The 12,105-nt window shown below is 35.2% G+C and overlaps 1 long non-coding RNA gene across 1 annotated transcript; it reads left to right on the top strand.

The window, feature by feature from the left end:
* Positions 1-4,450: 4,450 nt before the first annotated feature.
* LOC129255759 (uncharacterized) lies at positions 4,451-8,422 on the top strand. Its single transcript, XR_010293001.1, has 2 exons — positions 4,451-4,601; positions 6,912-8,422. It is a non-coding gene; the product is annotated as an uncharacterized LOC129255759 (long non-coding RNA).
* The last annotated feature ends 3,683 nt before the right edge of the window (positions 8,423-12,105 follow it).

Here is a 12,105-nt window from a genome sequence, read left to right as displayed (position 1 = left end):
GACATATATTTTCAGCCTGACATGATAAGGGTAATTATTTTTGCTTGCACCCAAAATAACGGATATTAGTGTTGGTGATATTTTTATAAAAAATTTAAAGACCTACATTACTGATGCAATGTTTTTGTGATTGCATGCATGGTTAACATATTGAATTTCATCAGGTTATTTTAGAATAATTATCAGTAGCATACTGTATAAGCCATTATTTTTCGGGAATTGCCGATCGGCCGTGAATTTATCAACACCACGTACGTGCAGTCGCCGCTGGCTAACGTCAGCTTAATGGACGACGCCATATTGCCAGATTCAGGCAGATTTGGCCCGCGCCCTCTCCGGCTAACGCTCGGCTAAAGCTCGAACGCCATTCACCCATACACTAATTCCCCTTGATTACCGTTGTTAAAAACCTCTGTCAAATCTTTTCCAGCATTTTTATGAATTAGCGATCGATGTTTTTCCGTTTATCAGATATCCTTCATTATACACATATTTTTTTCATATTTATAACATTTTTATTTTAATCACAATTTTAGTCCAAACGCGGGTCAGTTTTTGTTAACCCACGTTGTTTGTGCATGCCCACGTATAGCCTTACGCGTATTGAAAGGAATGATGTTGGGTCGAAAAACAGAATTGTTATTGTTTGTTCCTTGTTTGTTGGGGATGAAACTATGATGGCGACCAGTCACGTTTGACTGTACCGCCAAATAGTTAAGATTAATTAATTAAGGTCAAGGTGAGATAAGAGAAATGAGCAAGGGGCATTGTGGTGGGGGAGGGGGAGAGGGAGAGAGGGGGGGGGTTACGAGGGCCGAGTGGGGATACAGTTTCATCATGCAGTACAGGGCGTCGATGAACACTTTTATTTTTTTCTCCAAAATATGGAAAGTGACAGAATAATCAGAAAAAGGTTGATTGGTTCTGATTTTGAAAAAAAAACAGAATTTATCAAGATTGCTGTTATTCTTCATGGTTGTAGAATTTAATTTAGTTTCTCTGATAAGTATAATTCTTTCAAACAACTCAAATTTTGATTAATCGTATTTCATTTATTTCACTCTTTTCTTTCGCCTCGTTTTTTTTTCTTCCAAAAAACCAGGGAGCTGAAAAATATGAGAGCTAGAACCTAAAGATATGGGGTAGCTATGACGTTGGAGGGGGCGCAGCCTCATGCACTTGCAGATCCAAATCAATTTTCACAGGGGACACTTAGAGTAGCCCCTATTTCTTTAATATTATTTTTACAAGCAAAAAGAAGTCAATGAAGACATCAGGCCACCGACAGCTGCCTCGTCAAAGGGGGGGGGGGGGGGCGGTCGATTATTTTGAGTATTTTTTTTTCATTTTGTCCTCAATAAGGGGGGGGGGGTTCAATTAATTCTATATACACTTCTATTGTCTTTATATATGGGGGGGTCTGCTACTGAGCATGTTTTTAAAAGGGCTTAATAAGGGGCTTAATACAACAGAAATTGTACGATTTAATACAATAAAATGTATCATCGAGGTTAATACTAAATTAATACATAATTAATAATTGTTTTAATTGAAAATGAAAATAATAAAGGCATCCATAGATCTTAACATCTCATAAATACAGGCCTAAACCTGTATTGGAAGTTGAACAGGCATAAAGTATAAATGTTTAGCTATATAGCTGATGCTTTGATCCCGCAACCAAATAATGTTATCATAAACTAGTAGGCCTAGATGTTATATATCAGTCATGTCAGTGGCGTAACAAGTGAAAATAATTGAGGGTACTACGATATGGCGTATCAGGCAAAATTTATAAAATATATAGTTGCAAGCAAGCGACATAAGCATAATTTTGACTTTTGGTTACAAAAATCCAATTGAACAATTTCGCAAGATTCTCTTACCTTTTCCTTTTTTTTCTTGTTCGTGAATTGGGGGCATGCAAGACCCCACCCCCCCCCCCCCCATACAGCACCACTCTTTGATGTCACTGTCTAAAATTTGATTTAAACTTTGAGAATTTGAATTTCTTATCTAAGTAATCCAAAGGGATAAGACAAAAATATTTGCAGATTACTTATTTCAAAGTATTTTTATACCTATAACTCCCCAACTCTGCTCTAGCTGCACTGCACGTTGCCTAACGGCCTTCCACCAAAGGGCTAGGCCGACTCGCCCCGTGAGCAAGTGACCGCGTTCGCGTAAGTTCACCCGAAGCCATGACTAAATTCTGACCATAAACATCACCTAACTAATCACTCTCTGACAATATTTCAAAGTATCTTTTATTACAGTCGATCCTTTGGGCCATTAAACGATAATATTTCCAATGTTATCATGACAAACAATTTTAATGAGATAGTGGCATTGTAGAAAAAACAAATTTATAAGCACGAAATGGCACCAGATAAATCATCAAACATACAGCGCAGCGTTCGGGACTGGTGAGTGGTACGGCTCTCTTGGAGTTTTCGCCCCGACGAATTCGGCGAAAACGCTACCATTGCGCCGTGCGAATGTTCAATCTGCGGCTCTCAATCAGAGACTTGAATGTCTCTTTTTGCATTATCGAAAATGTATCATAGACTTTGTTTGATTTGTTTACAAGTAAGTTGCATATCCGTCGTGATAATTAGGAAAATCCATGATGTCTTCTTCTAATTCTGTAAAAATTACCTCTTCAAAGTGCCTGTGTCAGAAAATTGCCGGAAATCGTAAAAACTTGCCTAAAATGTCTCTTTTTGAAAGTTCATCCATGGTCTGGAAAAAAATGTTATAATTTATGTAGACGTATACCGTAAACAAATACATCCTCGATCACTGAAATGAAGTGTTTGCTAAGCTTTTATATCTCAGACCGCGTTACCATGGCAACTTGGGAAAACCTTTATTTTTTACTAATAAAATTCTGGTTTTAAGGGTCATTTTAGAGACATAAAACTAACCATATTTTGAAGTATTGGGTTTAAATTTCACATAAAACTGAATTATCTATGTTTATACTTTCGTATATGAATATTCATATTTCTTGTAGAATCTTAGTTTTTGATTGGTCAATGTTTCAGTCATGGATAATAACTGAGCGTTAAAAAATCTGAAAATGCGCATTTTATCGGCAACCAACAAGCAAGATGGCGGAACACATTAAGTTGGCGCTATGCACGTACGTGACACGCGAAAATATTGACACATTTGGTAATTGGTGCCAATGTCCCCAACAGCAAAGCTTTGCTATAACATCCTGTGTAATGAAAGTAGGACTATTGACATTTATATAAGCACCGATATATTAAAAAAATAAGGTTGAAAAAGTATGGTTAGTAATTCAAAAAGTAGCGAGAATTTTAATTTTTTATTTCTCAAACAAAATCAGCGCCTAAAGTATTTCCTGCCATATGTTTATCAATATTTATTCACTCACTGCAATATTACAATGTATTTTCCATAAAATAATTTGATTTTATTGTTATCTGATTGACTTTATACACACGTTTTGGGAGCTATTTGCATACTCATTAATATTCATAAGTCACATGACATGAGGTATTGAGGTGTAAGATTTTTTAAACAAAATTCAACATTTTTGCACTAAAACCAACTTATTAAAAAATGAATCTAAAAAACAAAACTTCCAAAGATTACTCTTACAGATCAAACTGAGACATGATGAATTTTCAGATCTAAAGGTACAAAAAAGTGAAATTCAAGCCACTTTTTTCACACTTTGTAGCTGTTTTTTACAGCGACATATTTATGTACAAAAGACATGACAGAATGGAGTCTTTGAGGAGCATAATTTTTGCACATGTTTTGCACTATTTTTGCTTCTGAAATGCTGTGAAAATGTTTGGTACATTTTCTTTTATCACGAATTAAACAACCCGCGAAAATGTTGGGACCCCTGCGATTCGCGAAAAATTCTGTACGCGAAAATAACAGCTTATACTGTAGTTTATGTATAGAAAAGAAAAGCATTTTTCACTTTGCATATTTGGTCATTGTTGAAGTAGTAAACGGTATGCAAAGGATACTTTAGGTGACACGACACATGCTCCTGCGACATTTGCTCCGGTCTTAATATCTCAGAGGGCATGGGGTTAGAGTTGTAATAGAGTGTTTGGTTCAGAATAATGTAAAGATAAGGATTAAAGGGTTTATTTGATTTTGGGGGTTATGTTTTAGGTTTGGTTTTTTAACATTCAGATTGTCCATCAGAGCAATTGTCACTGGCACAATCAGTTATATCGGAAGGAGAGACCTGCGGGTCATAGTGATTCAGTTCGCTTTTTGCCTCCCAGGCACAGGTTACACCAAACAAATAATGATGATAATACTAATAACAAATGTCATGGAACAGTAATCGAGCTTGTCATTCAATATTGAATTCTGAAATTTCATTGTATGCTTGATCGTTGGACCCACAAACTTGTTTCTTATGATATTCTTGTGATTTTTCCTCTTTCCTTAGGGATAGGGGTTCCTGAAGTTCTAACAGACAATGCACAAGTCCGAGAAGGATCATCAATACGACTCGTCTGCCAAGTAGATGCTTCTTCAAACGAGATGTTAAAGATTACATGGCTCAGAGATGGCATTCCTCTGGTCTCGAAAACATCAAGGTTAGTTCGCTTTCAGTTTAACCTCTTTGATAATTTCCATGTTATAACCAAAGATGAAGAAGAAGGTACAAAGGAGAAATTGACTGTATTTTGAAAATATCAACATCTGCTATACCATTTTTGTCTCACCTGCATAGCAGAGTGAGACTATAGGCGCTGCTTTTCCAACGGCGGCAGCGGCGAATATCCTGTGCGAGTTTCAGGTCACATGACAAAGGAATAAGGTCAATAAACTTTGGCCATGTTTGGGGTATTTGTTGAATAACCATCATAACTCTGAAAGTGTATGGATCTAGTTTATAAAATTTGGACATAAGAGTAATCAAGTATCACTGAACATCTTGTGCAAGTTTCAGGTCACATGACCAAAGTCAAAGGTCAGTTATGTTCAATGAACTTTGGCCATGTTAGAGGTAATTAAATTGCCGTCAAAACCTTCAATCAAAACTTTTAATCAAACAAGTAAAATTTTCTCTTCAGGGATTTGAGAGTTTTCACCAAGCAGCAACTGGGTGTAAGACAAAGTTCTGGAATAAAAACTTTGATAGGGGAGAGCCTCACGATACCGTGAAAAGGGGGTCTTAAAAAATGAATACAAGGTTAAGATATATAGGGTCTTTCGGACTACGATCTATCAGTCAGTGTGAATCCCTGAAAAAAAAAATATTTCAGGATACAGGAAAAACATGGCTTCCATATTTCTTTGACATGGCACAATGTTTTTCGTTTTGGATAATAGTGAGCTGGTATTCAGAGAAAATTTCACTTGTTTGATTATCTAGATATCATATGGTACAAATAAATGAATAGTAGTAATATACTAATATACTGCAAGTTTTCATTGCATTTTCCCCCCTATATTTTGTAGACTGGTATCAAGTAGTATTGGTAATGGTATTAATTTTCCATATCACAATGTTAAAAACAATTGAAGGTTAATATGTATGCACATAATAAATTCAAAAGTATAGTGAAATGTCTGGATAAACCCACTCAGCTTTGTAAGTATAAAAACGCTGTTCTTTCCTTGGTAATTTAGTTATTAAATATATATACAGTGCGTCCCACAAAGAACAAAACCGAGATTTAGCGATGATTTATCATAACTTAAACATAAATACAATAGACAAATGTCCTACCAATGTAAACCTTAGAATCTCCTCTTTCATCTGATATTACTTAGATTATTCCTCATTCACGCATGAGTGAGCAAAACAATTTGAAGAAAGGATACCAAAACTCATTTGGCAGAGGGTATCTGAATTTCAAGAAGAAAATCACTGCCTAAAAAGTTCAATATCTGCTGTTTTATTTGATACCTCAATCACAGAATCTGGTCAAGAAGTAAAAAAGTTCTGTTCCTTCGAAACAATGCTTGTATTTCCATAATATCATTAAATAAATGTGTTTTCACCGGTTTCCCACAGAAGCTATCGCACGGTCAACAAAAAACTTAATTTATGGCTGATCGTCAACAAAACGGAGTGTCGAGCGAGTCTGAACGCTAGCCTGTAAAACCTCTTCTTTTTATGAAATTATTGAAATTTAAGCCTTATTTCAAATAACCAGAACTTTATTTCTTGACCATTTTCTGTAATTGAGGTATCAAAAGAGCAAATTTATTGAACTTATTAAAAATGTGGTTTTCTTTTTGAAACCCAGATACAGCCTGCCAAGTGACTTTTTGGTATCCTTTCTTCAAATTGTTTTTGCTCACTCATGCATGAATGAGAAATAATTTAAATGGACAGAATACTTCATTCGGTGAAAGATGAAATTATGATCCATTAAGTAATTTCAGATGAAAGAAGAGATGCTAAGTTTTACATTGGTAGGTCATTTGTCTATTGTATTTGTGATTAAGTTATAATAAATGATTGATAAATCTCGGCTTCATTTTTTATGGGACTCACTGTATATTATTTTTTTGGGGGGTGGTAGTATCTTACGTACATGTATAAGCTGTTAGGCAGAATCACTGTAAATGTAAATCCAAGATTAGGCATTTTCATGATTAGTTTTTTATTTTCACGGTAACTAATAATGAGAAATATGGAACAGGTATTGGATTAGGCGTATAGGAAGCTTAATCCTGTATGTCATTTGATATTAAAGAGAATTTTCACCATCAAGATGCATTGCAATACCTTGTATCATCCTCTTGAATTATTCATAAATGCCCTTGGAGTCCTGTGAAACCAAGTCCTTTCAATGGAGAATGAACTTTGTAATATTTTTTGCTTTGTACTGTACTACCATGTTGGAACTCTTTATCAAACATTTTAAATTTCACTGTTCGTTTACCCCTAGAATTATCCAACTACCTGAATATGGCACGATACTCCAAATTACCTCAGCTAAGTCCAGTGACTCAGGCCTTTATCGCTGTAATGTAAGCAATGCATTTGAGGAGAGCATGGCCAGTACAGAAATGACCATATCGGTCACCAAAAGGACGTTACAGCCTCCATGGGGCATCTTGATGGGTCCCTCAGATACAGATGCCATGGCTGGTAGTGATGTTATACTAGAGTGTCTCCTGACTGGACAAGACAATGTGGATGTCACATGGAGACGAACAGGTAGGGTTCTTTAACATTGAGGGCCAACTTGTGGGAGATCTTAGACTCTGTTCTCATTACCATCCTAAAACTATTTTAGTAGAAACTAGTTTAACCCTAAAAAGGCCCGGGAAGGGGGGGGGGCGGATTTCGCCCCCTATACATTTTTCACAATAAATCTGCCGCACAAAATTCTTTTAAAGCTTTAAATCTTTTGAAGGTTGTGTCCAAAATGGATTGGGGTGCTGATCGCATTGTCCTTCTCCGTTTATATAGATCTTTAGTTAGATCTAAGCTTGATTATGGCAGTGCAGTTTATAGTTCCGCTCGAAAGTCATATCTTGAAAAATTGAAACCCATACAGAATCAAGGACTTCGACTTTGTCTAGGAGCATTTCGTACATCTCCTATGGAGAGTCTTTATGTTGAGGCTAATGAACCCCCCTTACATCTAAGGTACGAAAAGCTCTCTTTACACTATGCGATAAAGCTAAAAAATAACTCTCATAATCCGACATATGATTGTACATTCACGCCACGATATATTAATTTTTATACTAGTAAACCATCAGCCATCAAAACTTTTGGTTTACGTACTAAAGAAGCTTTAACACATATACTGGATGCTACTAACGTAGCTCCTTCCTTGATATCTAATATTCCACCATGGATGATTGCTGAACCAGTAATTGATTTTACACTAAGAACATATAAAAAGGGTTTTACAAGTGATTTAGTTTTCCTAAATAAATTTGGAGAAATAAGACATAAATATAGTAATTATCGTGCAATCTATACAGATGGATCAAAACACCAGAATAAAGTAGGTGCGGCTTGTATAAGTGGTCCTATACAAAGACAAGTCAGATTGCCAGATAGTTCTTCCATATATACTGCTGAGTTATTAGCCTTGAAAATGGCTTTAGGTGTTGTAGAAAACTGTGTCGGTAGACTTTTTGTTATTTATACAGATTCTTTGTCTTCTTTAACGGCATTACAAAATAGAAATCATAAACATCCTTATATTGTTCAGTTATTGGAAATTCTGTATAAACTCAATACACTAGGTAAACGAATAATATTTGTTTGGATACCAAGCCATACAGGTATTCAAGGTAATGAAAAAGCTGATAAGTTAGCTAAAGAAGCTTTAGATCTGGATATAACAGAAATACAGATACCTTACACTGATCTAAAATCAAAGGTTAATACTTATATTAGAAATAAATGGCAAACATCATGGGATCTAAATCCTAATAATAAACTCCATCAACACCAACCAAGACTTGAATCACAAAATACTCTTCCATTAGCTAAACGACGGGAAGACATTGTATTGACCCGTGCTCGTATTGGACATTCTCACTTAACACATGCATATTTATTTGCAGGAGAAAATCCACCTCAATGCATATCATATAATTGTACACTTACAGTAAAACACATCCTCATTGAATGTGCTGATTTTGCACATATTCGTACTAACTTTTATGATGTTCCTGACCTTAAGACATTATTTAGAGATATTTCACGACTATGTATTGTAAATTTCCTAAAGGAGATCAATCTGTTTATTAGATTTTAGGTGGGAAACTGTTCGATTCCCAATCACAACAGGTATACCCTTGGGCAAGGTATTTTATTCCAATTGTCTAGTCTTTCGGAGGAGACTCTAAGCCGTCGGTCCCGTGTAAGGGAGAGTCACACCATTTGCACGCTAAAAAACCTACTCCTCTTTTCGTAAAGAGTAGGGAAGTTATCCTGGGGAAGTAGTTAACATATTAATTTATTGCTGATAATCACTTATTTATAATCCTGTTCCTTTGTAAAGTTACATTAGGGTAATTTGTACTGTATTATAGTAACCTTTCCAGATTAACTGTCCGACACTTATATGACACGCATGTGTTGATAGTGTCGTTAAATTTTTATCAATCAATCAATCAATCAACTGTGCTGCTCGATGACCTTTTACTTTCAGATATAGCGCAACTTTTGAGACCAAATTTGCGATGCCCGGATACGCGGTTACAAAATTACGCAACATTATGTAAGTGCATGTCAGACCCCAAAATGTGAATTCATGTACAAATCCAATGCAAATTGTGTATTTAGCCAAAATTCATAAATGTATCATTATTTCTACTTTTACTGATTAAACTTAATTAATTTTGTCTTGTCTATGATCAGAATTAAGTCTGCAACAATTTCCATTGAAAAAACAATAAAAAACAAAAAGTCGAAAAAAAAAAAGAAATACATAAGAAATTAGATAAACAATAAAATACATAAGAAAAAAGTTGCGATAGCAATTTTTTTTGGAAGTACATTTGATCGGGATCCTACAAAGAGTCTGTAAACAAAAAATTAGCAGTTTGGAGGCAGTATGATAGTTGATTAGAGCAAATGTTCTATTTCATGAATAGATTAGCATAATTAATTCATTAAATGAAAAATCTTATTGAAGAAAATCAACCATATAGCCTTGTAGATTATGTGGCACACTACCACTGTGGAAATTTTCTCAGTGCTCGCGCGATCGAAGGCCGAGATCTCAGGGGGGGGATGAAATCTGCCCCCCCCCCCTCAGCTGTGAGATGGGTCCAAATAACCCGGCTCTTTTAGGGCTGAGGACGTTCCACAGTTAAAATGAAATCCATGACATTTTTACAAATTTTGCACAGAGTTACTTTAGCACCTAAATATTCTAAATATGCAGAAATTAACATGGGTTCATGTGCTTGATTTTTTGCTATCGAGTTTTGAAGTTCACCCATTTGAAAGATCTTGAGAATTATGCAATAAAAATAATTTTGCATTTTTAGACCCCATGAGATCACAACATTGAGTTTTAACCTCTATTACACGTAATCAGTCAATATCTATCTAAACTGTACCAAATTTTACGTTTTAGTTCAGAATTATAATATACTTAAGATAAAGAATATACTCATATTGCTATTCGTTTGCTCTTTAAAGAGTAGCAGTACCTTCAATTTTGAAAATCAGGGGAGCGTTTCATGAAAGGACCTGTCGGACATTTCATCCGACAAGTCCTGTTTTATCTGACAGTTACCATAGTAACAGCACCTTTCGGCCAATCAGATTCAAGGAAAGTTGTCAGATCAGACAACTTGTTGGAAAAAAATGTTGATGAAACACTCCCCAGGTGTGAAAGACGACAAAAACATCTTAAAAAATGAAATTTATATAACAAATTTAAGTAAAAAATATGCTGCACTTTATTTAAAACCAATGTCATTTTCACAAAATTTTGCATGGTTGTAGAGAAAGGTATTCTTAAGAGGTGTGAACCTTCAAAAATGGGGGTTCATGTGCTTGTTTTTAAACTATCAGCACTTTTGTTGGAGAAAATGTGCTATTAAAAACACAAAAGAATGCGTCAAAAGGCTTGTATCTTTGTAAAGAAAACTTCTACACCACTGTCCCATTTAATCAAATTCGAGGTCATATTCGTCATACCGAGGAGTTACTTCGCAGCACTGCAGAGTAAATTATTCTGAAGAGGTAGAGGTTTTTTGAAAACTACTTATGGGTGATCAAATGGGAATGCTAGCACAGTGATCTTCCAAACTGGCTTCCTGAACTGGTTTCCACTAAACTAATTTTGGGATTGTGATGAGAACGGTGTCTAGGTCTTTCATGTTGGTTTATTACTGAGTTTGAGCCTGTAATAGTCCGTTAGAAATCGCCTGTAATAGTCTGTTAGAAATTCAAAATAGAAAGGTTGTATAATGAGATGCAAATCCAGGTCTCGTGCTGTGCCTGTCTAGGATTTTGTGGATTATTCATTTTGTTTGTTGCAAACAAAAGAAGATATTAAAATTTATAAGTATGATAATAATGGACTTAAACAAATCTTATGTATGATTGACATTTTTGTTGAAGTAATTAGTTTCTAGTCTAAAGTAAGCCTGAGTCGAATCGATTTTAAAATCGGTGTGCGATCGATGTCATCGAACGCCGATGCATATTTTGCAAAATCGGTACATCGAAAAATAAGGAAAAAAATACGTCGGCCGGCCGATTCGTTCGGTTCACTCAATCAATCATCAAAATAAACAGTTATGTCCTACTTGACTACTACTTGATTTATATTGCCTCCAAAATGAAACCGATTGTGTAATTATAATGCCTATTCACCATTAATTTGAAGTTTATTTCAATCATAGTTCATGTCTTACTCGTCTGCCGCGCTCGTGCCGAGATAATTTATGCACGATGAATTCATGAATGGAAGTTGCCATCGATCGTGCATGTGCAGTACTGTGCTTTAATCAAACCAGAAAATGGCCGGAAAAATGACGCGATCAATGTAAAATAAATCTTGCTTTCATGAACAATATTAATGTGACCATAGAACATGATTTAATTGTAATATTTAACAATAATTTGCATATGATAATAATTAATATGAATTTAGAGCTTGATGTGAAACGTTTGTATTTTGTTTCAATTTTCAATGACGGACATCACATGATGATCGACTTGAGTGAGTGCACTTGTATGAAAAAATAATTATCACGTCAAGATTGATTCTCGAACATTGTCAACATGCAGAAACTCTTTTCAAGATCGTAATATCACCATATAATAACATTTTACATGACAAAACAGATAAAATTGCGTTTGATATTTTTTCCCATCAATTTGAAGCTAGTTTGTGCCCAACTTTGGGCTCTGATTTCATGAATGGAAAATATGTCATACATGTACGTCATCGAACGCGCATGCGCTTTGTGCTTCTTTTCTCGGAGCTCGGAGACGTCCAGAGATGGAATAAAAATAAAAATAATGCCAGTATAATACTATCAATTCTTCCATATGAACATAACATACTTTGCTGACATCATCAATATTTTTAGTATGGCCATAAAATCTTATTAAATCGTAATTATTTAACATCCAATAATTTATATGAA

The sequence above is a fragment of the Lytechinus pictus genome, chromosome 3 (assembly GCF_037042905.1).
Source record: "Lytechinus pictus isolate F3 Inbred chromosome 3, Lp3.0, whole genome shotgun sequence".
NCBI classification, from domain to species: Eukaryota; Metazoa; Echinodermata; class Echinoidea; order Temnopleuroida; family Toxopneustidae; genus Lytechinus; species Lytechinus pictus.
This window is presented reverse-complemented; position numbering and strand designations above follow the sequence as displayed.